We start from the raw sequence: 24,069 nt of genomic DNA on the forward strand, positions 1-24,069 counted from the left end.
TTTTGTTTCCCCTTGCCCTTGGGGACCGACGGTTCTGCTGCTCGGTGGGGAGCAGGGGGTTCCCTGATTGTAACCCCAGTTGGCCTCCTCCTAGGAGGAGGTGACTGAGGTTATTGCTCGGGATCCTCCTCACGTCCCACGCCAGCATGGACACCACCCGCCGCAGGTTCGCTGGTCGTAGGAGGGGAGCCCTTAAGGCCAGCCAACCTAAGGTTAGCCTCAGTGATCAAGTTTTTCACACTCTTAGCAGCATTGGACATACTAGCTAAGAGTGTTGCCCTCGACTCCATTCCTGGAGTGGGGGGTTGGGCGCAACCATGGACCTGGAACACAGTGGAACAGTAGAGTATTATGACAAGGAAGATTTAAAGGGAAAGAACTACTGGTTTAAGGCTCGTTATTCCCCTTACCTCCTCGGGTGAATGCCAGGTCATTCGCAGCAATGTCAGGCATGAGAAAGTACTCCAGATGATACTTCCCCACATTGGAGATATGGGTGGTCTCTGACAGGAAGGTGCGTCCAGTCTCCTGATGGCAAAAATGGAAGAACCCTGTACCGTCTTGGTTGGGGTTGGACTTGAGGTCAAATAGATAATTGACCTCATGAGGAGAGGGGGCTGGCCATTTCTTGAGTTTGTAAAGGATATAGAGCGCGGTCAGCATCCTATATCCGTTCGGGGTAATTTGAAAAGGGGCTACCCCAAAGTAGTTTACCACCCCTTGGAAAAATGTGTGAAAAGGCAAGGTAGCACCCGCCTCGATGTGGTATCTCGACCAGGCGCTATAAGCCCCCCCTGGCAGGTTGGCTCGCTGGTTGATGGAAGGTCTAACTAGTGTTATCCCCGTCAGATTGTACTTATTTAAATAGTTGGAGACCATGCGAATGGTCACCGTGCTCGGAGATACCACGTACCACTCGACAGCCGGCTGGTTGGCATGACGAGGACGGGCACGTGCCTGAACTTTGGTCTCAGGATGGAATTCTCCTCGACCACTGGTCGAGGGGGCATCAGCAAGAGGCTGACTTGGAGAAGGGTTGCGTCTTTTTCTGGCCTTGGTTTTTGTTCTGGCCATTTTCTGGGTAGGAGCTGGTGGAGGATTTGGGTTCAATCGTGAAAATGGAATTTCTGGAATCAACGTGGATGGATTCTCTTCGCCTTCAAGCAGTTGGGCTAAGAGTTCGTCTTCGATAGGTCTTTCTCCCCCCCAAGGGTCTTGCATATGAACTGCAAACAGACAATGGAGGAGATAAGACACAATCCGCGAAGTAGTGTGGGGGAGCTGGGATAATGTTGCTCATGCCTAAATAGCCAGCAACATTCTAATCCTATGCTAACTTCAACGTGGGTAAATCAAAAAAAAAAAAAAAGGGGGGGAAAGAAGAACGTTTTCTGAAAAGAACTTTTTTCAACTCCTAAAGGGCGGGAAAAAATTTCAGTTTTTTCATCTAGCTTAAAGGTTGAATCTTTCGACAACCTAACGTCCCAAATCAGAAACTCTATCTATCAAAGTATTGATCTAACCCATACAAGGTATAAAGACGCACTTCTGCAGAATATTAGGCGGTTTATAGCAAAAACCCTAAAAACCCTATTTAAGAACGCAGACATACCAGAGCACAAAAATAGCATGCATGGCGTAATACAGAGCTTCAAGGATGGAATCCTTACCTGAGAGAAGGAGGAGATTCTGAAGAAAATGAAGACTCGAGCTGGAAAACCTTCGGCTAGACGTCGAACTGATGTTCGAAGCTCTGAACTCTGGTGCAAGTTCTTGAGAATATGGGCGAAAATGGTGGGTAAAAATTTCTTGAAAGAGAAGAAAGGCCTACTTATAGAGATCGAAGGGACAACCAAAAGTCGATAATCATCACTTCCCACTTTCGAAACGTGGGGAAGTGGACAAGCCGTCAGATTGCCTTTTTGGAAACCGAAAAGGCTTGATTAGACATAATTATGACACGGTTTTCGAAAATGCACGGGGACTCTGACAGACGTAGGAAGATGAATGGTTGTTCCCTTAAGTTTCTTTATTACTGGTCGCACTAAACAAACTTGGGGGGCAAATGTTATCCCAAAAATCAGAAGTGAATGACATGGCAGGAATTAATTGCACGTGGCTGACGCCCGGCAAAACCTGTGTTCGATATTCGGCATTATGCGATCGGTCTCTTCATACGACCAGTCTGGTCGTAGGCACGTAGCACGCGGAGGAAATCTTAGGCAGTTATGATGGAATCCGAAATTCTCTCCCATGATTTCCTGAGTATCCGATTATTTAGGAAATAATATCTGTAACAAATCAATGTAAATCTTCCCTGAGCTTATAAATAGAAGAAGAGGGCTCAGGGAAGGGAATCCTTCTTTTTCTTTTCTGACTTCTAAATCGCTTGAGATCAGAGTTATCATATCACTCATATTGTATTGTTATGCAAAGGTTAGTGAAACTCATTGAACCCTAGTTCTTTGATCACTCATTTGAATCTCACACCAATAACAATCTAAGTGGACGTAAGTTATTACTAGATCCTGGGGCCGAACCACTATAAAATATCGTGTTCTTATTATTTTCGTCATTACGTTCTTTTCAACGCATTCATCCACATCAAGCGTATTTTGACTCCGTGTCAGTTGCCCAAAATCAGGGTCAACATATATATATATATATATTGAAAACTTGTTAAAAAAATGACTTTTTCATAAAAAAAAAAAAAAAAGACATTATATTTTAAAAATAATGATGAAAATAATATAAAATAAGCTTTTTGAAATTAACAAAAAAAATTTTTTAATAATGCCAATAATTTTTTTTTGAGAAAAAGTGTTACAAATGAATATAAAATTAATTTTTTGTTTAATTAATGGAGTGTCTTTATATATTATTAGAGTGCAAATATAATGTCCCTAATATATAAATATATATTTTTTATTTTGAAACAACAAACAAATTTTTATTTTAAAATTTTCAATTAAGGTTTTTTTAATTCTAATTTCGTTTTGTATTATTAAAATAATTCTCATTATTAATAAAATCAAATCAATACTATAATTTAATGATTTATTAAATTCTCAATTTTTTTTAGTTTAGGATAAGAATTAATTAAATTTGTAAATATCTACCAATAATAAAATTATACAGTTTCACCTTATCAAATTTTTATATAATTTTATTTTTTTAAATTCATTGAATCAAAAAATTGTGGTAGTTGTATTAAGTGTCTTAAATTATTAATGTTATTTTCTATTTATTTTTTTAATGCATTTAATTGGTCAAATTTGTAATTAAATTATAGTGGCTGAAATTAATGGGTTATTTTTATTAAAAATTTAATATTAAATTATAAAAATTGGTAGTAGCCGAAATTAATTGATAAATGATTCAAAAAGAAAATATTAAATTAAATGTTGCTACATGATTACTAATTATATTTGGGAAGTAACAACATATTAATTATTTATTCATTAAATTAAGAAAGTGTGGTTCTTGCATTAAATGACATAGTTTAATATTGTTATTATGTTTTCGGTTTTTGAATTTTTGTTTTTGTTTTTTTTAAAGCATTTAATTGGTCAAATTTGTAATTAAAATTATAGTGGCTGAAATTAATGGGTGATTTTTATTAAAAATTTAATATTAAATTATAAAAATTGGTAGTCGGCGAAATTTATTGATAAATGATTCAAAAAGACAATATTAAATTAAATGTTGCTACATGATTACTAATTACATTTGGGAAGTAACAACATATTAATTATTTATTCATTAAATTAAGAAAATGTAGTTCTTGTATTAAATGACATAGTTTAATATTGTTATTATTTTTTCGGTTTTTTTTTTGTTAAATGCATTTAATTTGTGAAAATTCTTATTAAAATATAGGTGGCCGAAATTAATGGGTCTATTTTATAAAATAGAAATAATATTTAATTAATGTGAATGCACGATTAGTGTTTACATTGGAAAGTTACCACATATTAATTATTTATTCTTTCAATAATATTTTATTATTTATTTTAAATAAATCCAAAATATTTTATTAAGAATGTGAAAGGTTGCATTGTTTCTTCATAACACACACTATAAATATATTCCCATATAGCCCAAATCGATTGTCCTAATTTTTTTTTAAAAAAAAATCAAGTTTTACAAACATTCAACTACCATGTCTATCATCAACATATCAGATTCAACCTATTCAAAGAATGAAGATAACTCTTCACCCTTTGATTCTAAAGATGATGAAGTAAATTCTCTATTGACGAAGATCAAGGTTGAGAAGGTTGACAATGATGCAAAGTCTCAATTGAAGAATATCAAGACTGAGAAGTTTAGCGGTGGTGAGAAAGATGTGAATCCACTTGATGCTCAACTAGAGTACAATCCAAATGTAATATATTTTGATATTATGTTCCAAAAATTTAATGAAAATATCAGTCGTCTACTTGAATTGAAGAACAACATGGATGAATTTGTTCTAGAGATGACAAGATGCACTTTTGCGATGCAAACTCTGCATGAATCAGTGGCCAACTATTTTGATGCAGAGAGGAAAAAGAACGAGGTGTGGGAGAAATATTTGAAGGATAGGGAGAAGAAGATGGCAAAGAAGAATGACAATTTCTAAAATGCTTCAAGTGTTTTTTTTTTAATGTATTGTTTCTATGTGTTTCCTTAGGTCTTACTATAATATTTTTATTCTATTATGTTTTAATTTTTTTTATGGACATTTTCTTATGAGGATTTGTTATGAAAAGAAATTTCTTTTTGGGTCTTCATATAAAATCTTATTATTATTTATTTACTAATAATGTTAATAATTTTGTTGGAGTGAAATTGTCCAATTTTTTTTTTTAAATTAATGCCGAAATTGTATATTAATTTTCGGTTTTCAATGTAAAATTTTAATTAAAAATTAACAATTTATCATTAAGCAATCTCTAAATTAATGGATTTTATAAATTACCTAACCAATTATATTAAATGAATAAGATTCCTTATTGGGCAATATAGGACTAATGAATAAATATCTAATTTCAAAACAGCATAATTTGATTTTTCCAAGAGAATACAAAGAGATGCTTCTTTTAAAAAATCAAAATAGTTTTTTAATGCTAGCCGATTTTTTTTTTTTAATTAGTGCATGCCGAAAATAATGATTTAAAAAAAGTTTCAATTAAAAAATATATTTTCATGGTAAAGAATATCAATAGTTATTGGTTATGATGTAATCTTATCAATAAATGCTCATTTATTGATAATAGAAAATTTGAAATGTTGTATTGTTTTGTAGTTTATGGAAAAAATAAAATTAATTAAGTTAACATTTTTTGGAAAAAAATGAATAGTTGTATTGATTCATTTTACCTATAATCAAAGTACTTTGGCATAAATCAAAGTTGTTTTTTCTTTTTAAATTTGTATTTTATACTGTAATATGGAAATATTTATTTCTTATTTTTGTTTTGATGTTCTATTATTGTTAGAAAAACCAATAGTCATCCATTATTTTAGGGTACATAAAAAATCACTAATTAGTTGTGATTTCCAATATAAGATTTAAATAATAAAATCTCAAATTTGAAATAATAATTTCAAAATTAAAATTTAATACATTAAAGAAATTAAAAATATATATTTCAATTAGTTCATTGGAAATTACATATACTTGCACCAAATAAAATTTAAAATGCTACATTGGAAATTAAACAAACTTATTTCGATCAACAATATAAAAATACAAAAGTAAACCAAATTACTACTCCACATCTCCCTATTTATTGATTACATTGTTACTATCAATGATATCTTGATTATGGTCTTCAGATATTTGAGATGCTTCACATAGTTGCTGTACAAAACAATAAATAAATAAATAAAATTAGATAAACATATACCAACCAGATAATGTTTCATACTGTAAAATTATGAAATTAATTAAGATATACCAACCAGACGACGACGAAGTTGATGGATAATATTATTTGAACCATTTAACCTATCTCTAGATTCAAGGATCTTTGTAACCAAAATATTTTCAAACCAACAACCATTGTGAGCAAAGCATTTACTTTTGCCACCCCAACCTGTAAAAAATAAACTAATATGAAATTTCAAAAATAATAATAATAAAAATAATACATACACATTTTACATGGTCTGGAATTTGAAGGTTTCCTTTAATACATCTGATGGTATATTAATGGTAATTGCATCACCATCTTCATCAGGTATAACAAAACTCCATGGTGGGATAGGAACATCACGGTCTACCTCATCTACACATACATGGTTTTCGTATTCCTAATTTTTAAATAGAAAAAATATTTTAGAAAAATATAATCGAAGTGTTCTAACATAAACATAAAATGAGATCTCAATCATAAACACATATATAGATATGAAGATATTACCTTACAAAAAGAACAATAAGACTCACTATGAAGACAACGCCGAGTTCTACTTTCGAACATTGAAGAGGAAGACTCCAAACTTTTCATAGGAGATCTATACCGACGAGCGCAATCTAAAAGCAATTTTGACCTGATTTGATTAGGAGACAATGAGTTATCATAAAAAATTTGTCTCTTCTTTCCAACCCTTCCTTCTAAATCCTTAGATCTACTTCTTTTATTCTTCATCCCCTTCCCCTCTTCTCCCATACGTTTTCTCTCTCTCCCCCTCTATTTTTTCCTCACACGTTTTTTTTTCTTCTTTCTCTCCTTCACATGGTCACGAAAATGATGGTGCAATTCTGATTCTTTTATGTTTATTTTTTTACTTTGAAAGAAGAAGAAGGAAAATAGAGAGTTTAAGAAATGAGTGTGCATTTATTATGAAACCCTAATTTTTAAAATTTTAAATTAATTCAAAACTTGAAAAGAGAGCTTACCTCTTATTGGTTGGAATCACCATTCCTAATGACCAAAAAGAAAAAGCCAATTTCGAAATTAATGCAAAAAAAAAAAAGAATCTATGTAAAAAAAAAAAAGAATCTTTACTTGTTGGTAACTTGATGTACCAAGTCACCTACATGCCATGTCAGCATATTTGCACATTTATCTAGGTACCCATGTGTGAGTAATAACCATTGAGAACTTTTTCATATATCTATATATATATATATATAGTTGGATGAACTAAATGAAAGTAGGGGTGTTTATCAAACCACCCATACCGCACCAAAATTTGTGGTTTGGAACCCTTCGCGTTGTAGTTGTGGGTTGTATTTTTACCAAAATGTGTGATGCGGTGCAATTTGTAATTTTAAATTTTGTAAATGCGGTTCAAATCGCACCACACTGCATTGTTATATATATATATATCAATTTCTTTTATATATTTTTTTAATTTTACCACATTTAAACTTAATGCACATATATTTATATATTACAATATACAAAATAACTAGAACAATTATTATGTTTTATAGGATGATAACACATATTTTACTTCAACCTAAAGATATTTCTCCTTAACCAAAATCTTTGCTTTTATATCACATTTTCTCTTTGTTATTAGTTTGTTGTATTTTTATTGTTTTGTTGAATACTCTTTAGTTATGAACTTATTATAATATTTATGTGTTAAATTATTTGACATTAGGTGCCCACACTGCAACGCACCACATTTTTTTGATGCGGTTTAAAGTCTATGAGGTGCTGGTGTGGTTTGAAAAATTACTCAAACTGCATGTGCAATGCGGTCCAATAAATTGGCAAATAACTGTACTGTTTGCACTACAAAAACCCGTAAAAGAAATGTGACATCCCCTAAAATATATGTATATATAAATAAAAGTGACATTTAGCGAATCACAAACTATTGTTTCTAGACTATTTTTGGATAAACTTATTCAACTACACATGTGGTATTTAGTTAATCACAAGGATGCATAGAGCAAAATAAAAGTGGCATGCATGGACCAAAATAAATGGACCAAATTAGAGCTTTCTAGAATATCTTGGATACGCTTATTCAAGAAACCGGATGTCAAGGACAAATGCCAGTTGTCCGCAGTCCCACCGTGGCTCTAATCACTGCTACTATCTTCGTCGAAATCCTACTCTTCGCCACCTCTGAGATTTGCGATAAGCAGTGGCCCTAGCGTCGATCCAAACGAACTCCTCTCCAATGGCTTCTCTATTTTTCTCCATATGCTTCGAACTCTTCATCTCCTCAACAACTCAATCCTTACATTAATGGCCTTTGTATGGCTAGAGTTCTCCGAATCACTTTAGGTGCTCGCCATTCTCTCCACCATGCTCATATACATCGTTGTGTATGAAAACTGGTTTTGGACAGGCATTGGGCTACAAGAAGACCCATTGGAGAGGGAAAAACTACCACCCACACCAACCAACTGTGTACACCATATAAAAGAAATGAGTATTTGCATCATACTTCTGTACTTGTTACATTAAATACTTAATTTTTTTTTTTATGATAAAAATATTCAATGTTCAATATATATTAAAGATAAATAAATAATATTTTTCTTTGCGGCAAAATTACTCATAGTTACTAAAACATTGATTTTATCAGTACCTCTTCTGTTGGAGCTGTTAATTGTTAATTCATCAGATATGTACCACTCCATAATTTTGGTATTTTTGTCCTCAAAATATGTATTTTTAAAAATTTGAATTAATTTAAAATGTTTTTCTAATTTGAAATATTTTTTTCAAATATTATGAAATATCGCTATTACAGAGTAACAAATGTTTGCTTAGTCAACATATTTAACAGCTCCAACATAAGAGGTACTTACAGAAGCAATGTTTTAGCAACTTTAGATATTTTGCCACAAAAAAAAAGATTAGATATTTATCTTTAACATATATTAAACATTGGGTATTTTATGCGACAAAAAATTTCTTATGCGACAAAAAATAATAAAAAAATTTAATTAGCTTAGCTCAGGTCACGGCAACGCAAAGATCTTGTGGTAGCAAGAAAGCAGGTTTCCTCTTCCTACAACACCAACTATTTTGTGGTTTGGCATCAAATCCAGGTGTATCATAAAATAGAAAGCTTACACACAAATAGAAAACTTTGTGGTGAGCTTTCCTTCAATGTTTTGTCATAAAATCTAGGGTTCTTTAATATGTGATTTTGAAAATAATTGTAAAAATAATGCACCAGAAATAAGAAAAATCTTCACATGTTAATTTTAGATAGTGAAATTTCATAGCGGGCAATATCCAAATTCTGTGTAAAATCAATAGAATTATAATTATTTTTATTTTTTTTAAATTGATTCAATAAAGTTTAATCATTTTTAGAAGGTTCATTCATTTCTCCAACATTCTAGTAAAAGAAAGTTTAATATACCTAAAATGAGACCCCATCCCTCTATTTCTTCTACTTCCAACCCTCTCATTCCACTCCTCACCACCCAGTCAAAATCCCACATACTGTAAATGTAACATCCCACATTTTCAACACTTGAAAATTTAAAAGAAAATAATGTTTAATTTAAAAATGATTTAATTATGAAATTAATGGAATTAAATTATGAATGATTTAATTAAATTTTGGAGCATAAAGAGATTTTTATCTCTTAAACTTATGTTGCTACTTTTAGTGGAAATAAAAAATAAGAAAAAAAATTCTTAGAATTTGGAAGGTTATGTTGAAAGTTACGAGAATAAAATAAATTATGATTTAATCATATTAAAGTTATTTATATGATGTTGGGATTTAAAAGAGAGAAATTTATTAGTTGCAATAATGGGACTAAGAGGTTATTTAATTTCTAATGGGGTTTTTAAAAAATTTAAATGAATTAGAGTGAAGGGATAAAATTGAAGGAAATAATTAGAGTTTGGGGGCTAAAGTAAAATTTAAAGAAATTTATTTTAAAATCATACTTTTATTTAATTAAATAAATTAATAAAAAGAAAATTAAATATAATAAAAAGCATATTTTTCTCCCATCAAACCCGATATCTAGTCTCTCTTTCCTCTTCCTCGATTTCTCTCTCGCCAGTTGTCTTCTTGAGCCCCGACGACTACTTTGCTGGCCTCCAATTGCTACACGTTCCTGACCAGAAGATTCAAAAGCCACCGACCAGTCATTCGAAGTTCCAGCATCAGTTCTAGTTTTAACTTCGATTCGACCACCTCGAGCCTCCATTGGCCAAGCGACCACAACCATCATTTTCCTTACATTGTAGGCTTCAATATCCAGTAAAGGATCGAACTCGACGATTGCCGGAATTTGAAGTGGGTGTTCACCGGAATCTATGGAGATTCCAAACTTTCAAGCATAGATCTAAGCACTTCCATGTCATTTAGAGCTGTTCAACCACCACCACAACATTCCTCATGACCTAGGCTCCAAAACCCAGTGGTTCTTTTCCCCAACCACCACCGTTGGGAGGTGGCACCGTCGCTGTTGCCGGATTTATGGCGTGGGTCTCGGCCAATAACGGTGTTAAGTGACTGAAAGAATCATTTTGAGCTCCAAAGGTCACCGTTCAATTCGAATCGCCTTCCCGAGTGCTTGTGTAATGCCCTAGATAGCCAAGACCGTTACACTGTGTGTTTAAAATAGTGCAAGACTTGCTAATCAAGTCATTTAAATAAAAATGTGAATCTAAAGTCATAAAAAGGTTAAGATCAAAAGATTTTGGTCATAAACAAATTGTTTTCATTAAAATGAAAGTTTAGTACATGGGATCACAAATCAGGGTTTAAAGGACATATTTACAAAATTATCAAGGTCACTCTAATGGAAAAATACACATTTTAGGTTTCCATCCCTGTACAATCCCTCGACCGTGGCGGCCGAGTAACTGACAATGTACACCTCACCCCCAGAGCTTTCCAACCCGTGGTTGAACCATCTTACCCTTGTCTTACCTACACCACGTAGCACTCGTGAGCCGAGGCCCAACAAGAAAACCATAATATCATAGCATAATCAAATAATTCACAAGACATAAATCAATTATCCAGCATGTCATAGCATTCACTTAATCAGTGATAACAATCGATAAATCAACAATCTAACATCCAGGTATTCAGCATATCATATTCATCAAATTAACAATTGTAGACATATCATACAATAACTAGGGTCGACGCCCTTAGGCCGCACCCTCTGTTTAACCCACTATCTTCGGCTCACTTAGGCCGAGTCCAGTGTTCAACCCACTGACTCTGGCTCGCTTAGGCCAAGCTCAGTGATTATTTAATTAACCTCAGCTACCAGTGGTCGAGCCGCATCTTGTGCACCAATATTAATTATGGCACTCTTAGGTCATTTATTTCATGCTTACATGGCATAATACCATCACACAACATTTCATACAAGTACATGAAACTCTTAGTCCCAACATAGCCACACAATCGGGTGCAATTTTCTTACCTTTGATTCCTAGCAGAGAAGGTGAACTGGTTCCGAGCACGGTCCTTAGCCTCGAGCCTTGGCGATAAACCTAGTCACAAGGGCCATTGATATCCATCAACATCCAATCAGAAATAAAATACCTAGGGAACATAAATTAGCCTCCGGGACCTTAATTTCTACTAAACCGGGTAGTAGAAATTGTCCCGAGCACCTAAGTTCAAACTCTCGAGTCCTAACAATACTTGAAATACTTCCAAGACTAAACTTCCCAGGCAGGTCGCGACTTTCCCCAAGTCAAAGAGCAAGCTCCCAAGCAAAAAGGGGAGGCGAGTCGCAACTTGACCAGGTAAGTCGCAGCGTGCCCCCAAGTTAGAGAGCATCCCAGGCCATAAAGGCCACACACGCCTTGGCGCCCCTGGCTAGGTCGCGGCGCGCCCCCTTCGACTCGGAAAATTTTGGATTTTCCTCCTCTTTTTTCCCAGCCAAGAACACCCAAGATAAGCCCAGAATTTTCCCCTCAATTCAACACTAACCATCTACGAATTTCAAGCTTAAATTCCATATTTCTAATCCCCAAAGCTTTAACAATTATACAACAATCATTATCCCAATTCAGTAGAAATCACTACTCAATTCAATCACAAACAACCACACTATAATTCCAAAGTTAATACCCAATTCAGTAGCAAAACTCTACCCAACAATCAAAATCCTCTAACAAAAACAGTGAGAGGAACTTACCCCAATTATGGTTAACTCCTCACCAGCCTCTAGCCTTCCACCCTTGAGCTTAAACTCCTAGATTTCCCAGCTGATTCTCCCTGGTTCAAAGCTTCAATTCCTCAAGACATCCCCTTCCCCAAGCTTTCCTTGAAAATCATAATTTCCCCCTAGGCTCCCTTGAGAGAGGAAAACGTGAGATGGAGAGAGAGAGAGAGAGAGAGTAGAAGAAGAGCTGAGAGTCTTCTAAAGCCTTCAGGCTAAACCTTAGGATATTACTGAATTTATCCCTTGCCTAAGAAAATACTATTTTTTTCTCCCATATAAAACTTAGTACCTTACTCATAAGGGTAAAATGGTCATTTTCCCCAATTCCCACTAACTCCTCAAATGCTCCTAATATTTTCTAGCTAATCCTAGCATCCAATTAATTACCGAATATTTATCCATTGTCTAATAATCCCTGATATATTTTCCAAATTCTCGAAAATACCCCCAAGGCTTCCTCGGGCCGGGTATAAAATCCCCGCTATGACTATTTCACCAATCCGCTCGCTAGGACTGTCTCGAGCCATATGCTGCAAATATATCCACATAATAATGTGGTCTCAACAATTAACACATAATCACATTTATGCCATCAGCGGGCCAAAATTACAAATATGCCCTTATAAACCAAACAGGGCCCACATGCATATTAATTCTCATAAACATACATTTCACATATCCATATAATCATAAGATCATGCATATCACATAATCATGAATTTAATCATTTATTCACATAAATACCAATTATGCCCTCTCGGCACACTAATCAAGGCCCTTAAGCTTTATTAGTAATTTTGGGTTGTTACAACTATCCCCTCCTTATAACAATTTCGTCTTCGAAATTTATTCGAACACATCAGGTAATAAACCTCATACCTCTGACCATAATTCCAGAGCCCAATTCTTTACCTTTTATCCTTCAATAACACTCTTACTAGAGTGACAAATCTTGCTCCATAAGGTCTCATCTTATGACTATAATTTTATTAACCCTTCCTTGCACAACAACTCTGTTGAAACCCCAGGGTCTACTTATCTCATCAGCAGTCATTTTTCCGTCTTGTCATTGATGCTAGTATTACTTATTAGCCATCACCCATACCAGGATAATGTTAGCTTGTAGGCATTTGGCCTAAACCTTGGTACAATCCCAGAACTCTTATTAAATCGGGAGCCGAAACTCCTCTTTCTTTCCCAGAATATCATACTCTTTCTTGTCTGCAATACTTGGAGAAATACAAATCTCTCATCCTGGAACATCGTGTTCCAAAGTTTACAACTTGCGAACTCTTATATCCTTTTAAATAGGAAGATACTTCTGCCTTAAGAATTCCAACAACTTTATTTGTTTTCCCCCCGAACCAATACTGAATCATAGTACCCACTGCCTTTCATTTCTTTACTTAGAATCGGTACCTCTTGCTTTCTATCTCACCATATCTTATGCCGTGTCACCTTAGCTATAATCCAGCATCCATCACTGTGACTATTTCATCAAGGGACTATACTTTCCTTAATATCCCAATCATTTGCACATTCAATGCATGATTCCTTAGAACCACCATTAACTCTTCAGATTGCCATTCTATCTGTAGACAACCACTAATTCTAGGTTCCAACCTTATTCCCTTCGTTCTCTAATTTCTTTTTAGAACTTGGAAGATTAAAGGGTCTCAACCCGGCACTATCAATTATCATGCCATGTCACTCGTTCACACGGACCAAAATGTGTTAACTCAATCTGCTGAGTTGCAACCTTCCATGTCCAATCATCTCACTTGTAGTCTAATGTGGTCCACTCCTACAACCTAACCACTATACCATTTTACTTTTCAATACGCAAATTTTAAACCTTATCATCTATTTAAACTTCTTGACTATCATATAATGAAGAAGGTAGTACGATGTTCATTTGGGATCTCCATCTCCACACTAGATTCCATCAGATCACTCATCTGATCTTCATATCTTAACTCATACCATACTAACAGGGTTCTTCACCATTTCCACAAGATTCTCTTTATGAATTCCATTTTCCAAAGAAATATATGTCTGTCCATAACCAATCATTGGTGCAATATCAATCCTGATTGTTACCTCATCTGACCATACTGTAATTTGTGGCGTCCTATCCCCTAGCACAAATCTTCCCATGTAACGACCCAACTATTCTAGACTTTGGACCATTAATAACTACTATATACAGACACTAATCTTAAGAAAACATACATATGAAATAACCATAACTTTATTATAAACTGTAAAGCAAAGGTTTAATACATAAAAATACAGTTAGGGTATGGGATCCCATTTTTTTAAAATATAAAATAGAACATAACTTAAATATTAAAATTCGTTACAAAAACAAAGTGCGGAAAATACATTTAATTCATAATTGAAATGACTAGAAAACAACTTCATCTTCGAATCGTTTGCGCAGTCCACCGATTTCCACTCTCCCTCAATACACAATCCCAAGCTGCCAAGAACCGTCCCGCCGCCATAACTATTTTCCTACACATATAAAACATAAAGGAATGAGCCTAATGCCCAGCAAGGAAAATCTACTACAAGCATGAAACATAATCATACACATAAACTATGAACATATATCATATACTATAACACATATATCACAATTCTAACCCATGTACATGGTGACTATTGGGGTTTGCTAACTAAGCAACTATAAGCCTTGTTGTTGACGCGGTTCTTCGCCAACAAGTAATTAAGAAAATAAGAGGAAGGGATTAGTTCTTAACTCTGAACCGAAATAGATGAATGATCTTTTTAAATGGACTGGTGACACAATCACATTTTTTTAGGTGGTTCAAAGGTTAAAATCCTTCTACTCCACCAGTCAATATTATTGCTATATGCTTGGTATTCTTTTACAGGGTATTTCCTTACATAATAGAATCCAACCCTTTGTAACTCCCAGGGTCTCCATATTTATAGGAGAGGGCACCTGGGAGTTGGTAAGAAGGTCATCCCGTGACCTTCTTACCTATGTGGCCTTTCACGTATATAAAAGGGGTGGCCACCTTACGCATGGGCCACCCGTTCATTTGAAAATTTTCAGAATTTTCTTTCTTCTTCTCTCTTCTTCGTCTCCAAAAGAAAAACCTTCTTCTTTCCAGTCGCCATTCCCAGCACTCAAGAAGTTCAGGTGTAAGGGCTCCCTTGAAGCTTTGGAATCGACTACTCCGACGAGGCCCCAACCCAGACGACCCCTTCATCCTCTTCTCAACCAGAACACTCTATAAGTCTCCTGACCATGCATGTTTTGAGATTATTTTTTACTGTAGCCTAGGTAAATATTTACTGTAGCCGCATGCAAGGTTTTGTTGGTTTTTGTGGATATGAAGGGAGAAAGCCTTTAGGTTAGGGTATCTCTTGTAGTAGAAAACCATTTAGGAACACGGTTTATAGGTTGCATTTTCTGGGGAAATTTTCTGGGTAGGATTTTTGGTATGCCTGTTTAAAATATCCAGTATTTTGGGTGCAAAACCGAGTAGCTTAGGGGACACGCTTCACAGGAGGTTTTGCCTCTCTTGCCTACTGAAACTTTCCTTCTAAGGAAAAATTCTATCCTGACCCTCCTGACACACGAATTCCGAGTAATCGGGGATCTGTTGGGAGCATAGGCGCATGTTCATAGAACTGCGTGGTCCCACTCTCCACGGGCCGAGATTACCTCAGTTCGTGCAAAGAAACATTCCTTTTGATTCTTCCTTATACTTAGGTCGCCTTTTCTGAAATCTTTTCTTTTGTTCGCTAGGCGACCAGATGGCACCCAAGAAGAATGCTCCAAAGAGGATCGCTGGCAGCTCGTCCTCCCAACAATCCAAGGGAAAAGAGGTGATGACGGACTCTCCAATCCCTGCCTTCGGGCCGGCCGTGGAGCAGGAGCTCGAGGTGGCGCCCGATGCTTTCTTCGAGGCTGAAAGGATCATCTCGAAGATCACTGACCAGGGGAAAGTGAATAAGATAGTCCTTTCCCATGGCATCGAACTGGGGAGGGGCGCCTTGATCGCCCGACCTCCCGTAGAAGGTGAGCGGAGCTGCGCGCCGCTCGACGAGGAATTCGCGGCCTGGAGTGACGAACACTTCAAAGCTGGGGCTTTCCTCTCGCTGGATCAGTACTTCACTGACTTCCTCAATTATGTGAGGTTGGCCCCTTTCCAGCTCCCCCCCAACTCCTATCTCTTGTTGGCAGGGTTGAGATATCTATTCTTGAAATAGGAGTGGGAGGTCCCCACTCCGGCAGATATCTTATACTTTTTCTGCCTCAAAGCCAGCCCGGAGCAGCGGGGGCGAGGCGACGGGTTCTATTACTTAACCCGGTTTCCAAATACGGCTGCGATCATCGAGCTGCCCAGCCACCCCAATGACTTCAAAGACCATTTATTTATGTCAAAGGGGTTTCACAACCGCGACCTACACTACTTCAATTGTCCTCGTAAGTACCTTTCATCTCTAGCTCGTAAGTTAAGCATCAGTTAGCTCCCCCTGTATCCATTTCTGACTTAGAATAATTCTGCAACTATCTTCGCGAGGACAGAGAAGTCTGTGATCCTCGAGAGCCAGTACGAGACACTGGTGGGCTTGCCCCCCAGTGAAAAGGACTATCGCTAGCTCATGACAGACGATACGATGCTGGCCTGCAAGCTGATCTCCCCAGGCCAGACTCTGAACCTGAGGAGGCCCCGGGTGCCTCCCCCAGCTCGCGAGATGAGGCATATCCTCATGGAGGAGGTCGCGGGGGATGAGGAGGACGACGAGGACGAGGTGCCCCTCGTGAGGACAAGGAAGCGGGCGTTGGAGGTCGCCCAAAGAACGGACGAGGAGAGGATCCGGTCCGGAGCAGCTGCAGGTCCCTCCGGCCAAGGTAACCCATATATGTTTAGGAACTTAGATAGGACCACTGTAGACCCTCGGCTAGCTAGGTTCAATCCCAAACAGCTCGTCCGACGCCATCGAAGTGACCCAGACTTTGACGAAACCCTGCTCCATTGCGTCGACCAGCTCGTGTTGGATTACGAAAGTAGTCGCCCTAGGGGTACCATAACTGTAGACAACACCCTAGCCTTTAGGTCGGTCCTATTTGAGGAGTATGGGACTAACCTTCGGTCATGGCCATCACTCCGAGAGGATGTCGTAGCCCCGGGTCTTAGGCAATACGTAGAAGAGTCTAGTCCTGAGACAGCCTCGGATCCAGAACCCGCGCCAGCTCGAGAAGTAATTGTCTTAGATTCCCCCGCAGAAGCTGCGGGGCCGATGGTCGTGACCATAGATTCCTCCTCTAGCTCGGGGGGTAGGATTCCTATTAGTATATATATACATACTTGAGCTTCGTATTTTTCCCCCTTGTTTTTGTTTTTGCATGACTGCTTACTGATATATTAATGTTGTCTTTGTTTTGCCAGAGGAGATGTCTCAGTCCGGGGGAAAGAATCTGCGAGCTATGTTCACCAGAGGGAACTCCTCAGCTGGGGCTTCTGGGCCAAAAATGAAGAAGCTCCGGGTGGCGAAGAAAGCCACTGGGACCCCCACCAAGTCCCCTGCAAAAGGGAAAGAGCAGATCCCAGCTGCCCTGGCCGAGGAAACTACACCTCGAGCTGTAGTGGAGAACATGCCCCCACCCCCACCGTGAGCTCCGGCCTTTATCCAGGACACAGGGGCGGAGCTCGGGGCCCGGCAACTGCGCCCCCCAAGGTGCGTATCCCGGTGGACCCCCAGGACCTGGAGAAGATTCCAGATTTCTTTCGGGGGACGGTGTATGACACGGTGAGCTACGCCATCAGCCACTTCTACCGCTTCAATGAGAGGGAGCTGCGGGCCATCAAAACAAGGAGCCCGGTGGGCGTAATGGAATCTTCATTGGGCATGGCTCTAACGGTAAGCTGACCTTACCCTTTTATGATTTTTGACTATCATGCCTTGCCCTGTTCTTCCTTTTTCTTTTTTTTTTCTAAGGCAGTTGCCTCTCCGTTTTTGTAGAGCGTCTTGGCCCTTCACCGGAGCATAGCCAGGACCAAGGCCCAGCTCGAGGATATGAGGGGCGAGCATCAGGCGGTTGTGGCCACCCATCAAACTTCCTTGCAGACGGCCCAACAGAAAGAAAAAGAAGCCAAGGATGCCCTGGCGGCCGTACAGGCCGAGCTGGAAGAAGCCCGTCCCAAGCTTCAAGAGGTTGAGGCTACCAAAGCCGCCCTTGCTGCTGTGCTGGTCGAGCTAGACTCTGCGAAGGCCAGGGCTGAGGAGGCTAAGGCCGCCTTGGAGACAGAGAAGGCAGCTTCCAGCACTGCCATGGAGGACATGCTCTACCACTGCTGGGCTTATAATCCGGACGGCGAATTCTCCTTCTTAGGAGCGGACGGGGAGGTCTTCATGGAGGGGTTCAAAGCTTGCCTCCAGCAAAAGGCACCTTCTGAAACTGGGGAGGCATCCGTTGAAGCCAAGCAGGAGGGCGAGACGGGGTAGCCTGGTGGAGCTTAGGGCCTTTCCTTTTTCGCGCCCATTCCTTTAATATTCTCATTTTTTTTGTTTAACTTTGCATGAGGTTTTTCTACCTCGAGACAATCGGTTTTTATCAATTTTATCCTTTGATTGGTTTATTTCCTTTTGCCTTTACGCATTTATGTTACGACTTTGAAAAACTTAGTTCGTGTTAATTTTTGACTAATATCCTGTGCTTTTTAAGAAAAAACCCTGATTAATCAATTTAAATTAACTTCTAAGTTTTTATGACCTGGTTATGTCCAGGGACTTAGTTTGAAAACTTAGTTCGTGTTAATTTTTATCAATGTCTCATGCTCTTTAAGAAAAACAACGATCAATCGATTAAAATTAACTTCTAAGTTTTATGACCTGGTTGTGTCCAGGAACTTAGTTTGAAAACTTAGTTCGCGTTAATTTTTATCAATATCTCGTGCTCTTTAAGAAAAACAACGATCAATCGATTTAAATTAACTTCTAAGTTTTATGACCTGGTTGTGTCCAGGAACTTAGTTTGAAAACTTAGTTCGCGTTAATTTTTATCAATATCTCGTGCTCTTTAAGAAAAACAACGATCAATCGATTTAAATTAACTTCTAAGTTTTATGACCTGGTTGTGTCCAGGAACTTAGTTTGAAAACTTAGTTCGTGTTAATTTTTATCAATATCTCGTGCTCTTTAAGAAAAACAACGATCAATCGATTTAAATTAACTTCTAAGTTTTATGGCCTGGTTATATCCAGGGTAGAGCTTAGTTCGCGTTAATCCTTTATCAATATCTCGCGTTTTTTTTAAAAAAAAAAACAACGATCAATCAATTTGAATTAACTTCTAAGTCTTTAAGGCGACCTGGTTATATCCAGGCACCATACGCCCCCCAAGTAACTAGGAAAGGGTCTTTCGCGGTTACTTTAGATTACACTTGTAAACATGTACAATCATAAACGAAAAGTTAATTCTCATTGCTTAATACATAAAAAAATTTCCTTTTAGGCCTTACAAGGGGGTCATTGATAATATCTCTTCAAATGGGACTGCCCCTCCATCGAGCCAAGCTAATTTGTAAGTTCCCTCTTTAATGACCTCGATGACTTGATATGGCCCTTCCCAGTTCGGTCCCAATACTCCATCTTTGGGATCCTTACCGGCTAAGAAAACCCTCCTGAGGACCAGGTCGCCAATGCTAAAGGCGCACTTTTTGACTTTTGAGTTGAAATAACGAGTGATTTTTTGCTGGTAATGTGCGAGCTGGAGTTGTGAATCTTCTCGTCTTTCATCAACCAAGTCAAGGGAAGCGTAAAGTAGCTCATGGTTGTGGTCCTGGTCATATGCCTGGACTCTGTGCAAAGGTACCTTAATCTCCACGGGGAGGACCGCCTCACTCCCAAAAGTCAGGAAGAAAGGAGTATGACCCGTAGGAGTCCGGTGCGAGGTCTGGTATGTCCATAGAACCTGGGGGAGCTGTTCTGGCCAGACCCCCTTCGCTTCGTCTAGTCTCTTCTTGAGGCTCGCCTTTAGATTCTTATTGACGGCCTCGACCTAGCCATTCTCCTGAGGATAGGCCACGGAGGAGAAGCTTTTCACAATTTCGTACCTTTCACAAAACTCGATGAATAGGTCGCTGTCGAACTGAGTCCCATTGTTGGAAACGATCTTCTTGGGCAGCCCGAATCGGCAGATAATGCTCTTAACCACGAAGTCGAGGACTTTTTTGGAAGTCATCGTCGCCAAAGGTTCTGCCTCAGCCCACTTCGTAAAGTAGTCGATGGCCACCACAGTATATCGGACCCCGCCCTTTCCAATAGGGAGGGCTCCAACCAAGTCGATTCCCCAGACCGCAAATGGCCACGGGGAAGAGATCATCTTCTGCTCATCTGGGGGAGCTCGGGCAACTGTGGCGAACCGCTGGCACTTGTCATACTTCTTGACATACGTGATCGAGTCCTTGGATAGAGTGGGCCAGTAATATCCTTGCCTTAAGACCTTTAGGGCCAAGCTTTGCCCCCCAGTGTGATCCTCGCAAAAACCCTCATGCACCTCCAGCAGGATGGCCTTTGCTTCGCCTGGAAGAACACATCGTAGGAGAGGTAGGGAGTTCCCACGTCGGTATAGTATCTCATCTACCATCGTATACCTTGGGGCCTGGTACAGTACCCGCCGCGCATCATTACGCCCTTCAGGTAGCTTCCCCTCGGTGAGATACTCAAGGATGGGGGTCATCCAGGTCGGCCTGGCGTCGATCATCTTGACCTCCGCCCTGACTTCTTCTATACTTGGTTTCTCCAAGAATTCTACCGGCACTAACCCCAAAGCCTCCGTCTCCCCGGAGGTGGCGAGCTTGGCAAGAACGTCTACGTTAGCGTTCTGCTCCTAAGGTATCTGCTCGACTGAGCCTCGCCCAAATGCGGACAGCTCGACTTTTACCTTTGTTAGGTAGGCAGCCATCTTGGGTCCTCGTACTTGATATTCGCCCAGAACTTGGTTTACCACGAGTTGGGAGTCACTGAAGCACTGGACGGAGCTCGCCTTCAGCTCCTGGGCTATTCTTAGCCCGGCCAGCAAAGCTTCGTATTCGGCCTCGTTATTGGAGGCCTTGAATCCGAATCTCAGCGCCGAGTGGAATCTATGTCCCTCGGGGGATATCAAAATGATTCCAGCCCCGGAGCCATTCTCATTGGACGAACCATCTACGAAAATCTTCCATGACGCCTGGGCCAAGGTGAGATGGGGTGAGTCTTCTACAGGATCCTCCCGGAATCCTGTGCACTCTGCCACAAAATCGGCCAGGGCCTGACTTTTTATAGCAGTTCGCGGGTTGTACAGAATCTCGAACTGACTGAGTTCGATAGCCCACTTTAACAGGCGTCCCGATGCTTCAGGATTTTGCAAAACCTGCCTTAAAGGCTGATCAGTCATGATGTGTATTGAGTGGGACTGGAAGTACGGCCTGAGCTTTCGGGAGGCCGTGATAAGGCAGAACGTCAATTTTTCCATCTAAGGGTATCGGGATTCAACTCCGAGAAGTCTCTTGCTGATGTAATAGACCGATTTCTGAACCCGGTCTTCTTCTCAGACCAATACGACACTAGTTGCATCCTCTGTGAAAGCTAGGTAGAGAAAAAGGGGCTCTCCTGCCTTTGGTTTGGATAGTACGGGTGGCTCGGCCAGATGTGCCTTTAGGGCGAGGAAAGCACCTTCGCACTCCTCTGTCCATTCAAATTTCTTATTTCCTCGGAGCAGGTTGTAGAATGGCAGGCACTTATCGATGGATTTTGAAATAAACCGATTGAGGGCTGCCACCCTTCCTGTCAGGCCTTGGACGTCTTTGCGCGACCTGGGTGAGGGAAGCTCGAGCAATGATCTGATCTTGTCGGGGTTTGCCTCAATTCCTCGGGTATTGACGATGAAACCCAGGAATTTTCCCGATGCGACTCCAAAAGTGCACTTCTGTTGATTAAGCCTCATGCCATACTCCCGTAGTATCTTGAAGCACTCCTCCAAGTCGGAAACATGGTTATAGGCAGTCTTTGACTTTACTAGCATGTCATCAACGTACACTTCCATGTTCTTCCCGATCTGGTTGGCGAACATTCTATTTACTAACCTCTGGTATGTAGCGCCGGCGTTTTTCAGCCCGAATGGCATGACCTTGTAACAATAGACGTTATTCGGGGTCATGAAGCTGGTGTGCTCCTGGTCCGCCGGATTCATGGCGATCTGATTGTAGCCTGAGTACGCGTCCATAAAGGACATGAGCTCGTGCCCCGCCGTGGCATCCACCAATTGGTCGATCCTTGGCAAGGGAAAACAATCTTTGGGGCAGGCTTTATTCAGGTCGAAGAAGTCGATGCAGGTCTGCCACTTCCCGTTGGGCTTCGGGACCAGCACGGGGTTGGCGACCCAAATCGGAAACTTGGCTTCACGGATAAAGTCGCATTTCTTAAGTCGGGCTACTTCCTCCTCTAAGGCCTCAGCCCGAGTTTTTCCCAGGCGCCTCTGCTTCTAGGATTTCGCAGGAACGCTCTTGTCCAGATGAAGGGTGTGCATGATGACATTTGGACTGATTCCCACCATGTCCTCATGTGACCACACAAACACATCCAGGTTATCCTGCAGAAATCTGATCAGCTCCATTTTCCTCTTGTTAAATAGGTTTTTCTCGAGCTTGACCATCCGTGAAGGGTTCTGTGGATCGATGTTTACTTCCTCAAGCTTTTCAATAGCCTGGAGCTCGGACTTATCCTCGCCTATTCGGGGGTCAATATCCTCGCTCAAGAAGATATTTTCCCCTTCGGCGCTCTGAGGTTTTTCAATCTCAGGATCAGCTAAAGGTTCCTGAGATTCCTCTCCTCCACCTTGGATGGCCATTGCTAGCTGCCCGGGTTTCGATTTTCCCTTCATGGAAATGTTGTACCATTCCCTGGCAGCGAGCTGATCGCCACGGACTGTGCATATTCCCGTGGAAAAAGGGAATTTCAGCGCGAGGTGGCGAACGGAAGTGACGGCCTCAAAAGCTATAAGTGTGGGTCGACCCAAAATTGCATTGTACGCAGTGGGGCAGTCGATGACCACGAACTCGAGGAGTTTGGAGACTGTCCGAGGTCCTTCTCCTAAGGTGATCACCAGCTCGATAGTCCCTATAGCCGCTGATCCTTCTCCCGAAAAACCATATAGCATCATGGAGGTTGCCTTTAGCTCGGTGACAGTCAAACCCATCTTCTCCAGTGTGGACCAGAATAGAAGGTTTATCGAGCTCCCATTATCGATCAACACCCTCCTAACCCTCCGATTAGCGAGCTGAACTGCTACGACCAGAGGGTCGTTATGAGGGAACTGGACATGGCCCGCGTCTTCCTCTGTAAAAATGATCGGTGGCCTCTCCAATCGCTGCTGCTTTGGGAGACACTGCTCCGAGATAAACTCTACTCCGTTATGTGCCTTGAGTTCATTTACGTACCTCTTCTGGGCACCCCTGCTCGCGCCAGCTAAATGCGGACCTCCAGAGATTGTGGATATCTCTCCTCCTATCACGGGAGGAGGGACGTCTTGATCTATCCGAGACCCGGGCTGACTGACCGGGACTTCGGGAGCAGGTCGACTTGCTGGAACCCTGTTCCGCGTGTACTGAGCCAAGGGGCCAGCTCTGATGAGAGTTTCGATCTCATCTTTCAAATGCCTACAATCATCAGTATTGTGGCCGACGTCGTTGTGAAAATGACAAAACTTGGAGGTGTCTCTCTTCCCCTTTTGGTGCTTCAACGGCTCCGGCTTCTTCCAGGGGAGGCGAGCAGAATTCGCCAGGAAGATGTTCTCCCTAGAGTGGGTGAGCTCTGTATAAGTCACGTAGACCGACTTAAATTTTTCTACGGACTTATTCTTCTTTGGGCCGTGCTAGTTGCCCTCGTCGTTCCCCTTTCTTTTGCCTCCACCAAACTGGTTATTCT

The sequence above is a fragment of the Humulus lupulus genome, chromosome 5 (genome assembly GCF_963169125.1).
Source record: "Humulus lupulus chromosome 5, drHumLupu1.1, whole genome shotgun sequence".
Classification (NCBI taxonomy): domain Eukaryota; kingdom Viridiplantae; phylum Streptophyta; class Magnoliopsida; order Rosales; family Cannabaceae; genus Humulus; species Humulus lupulus.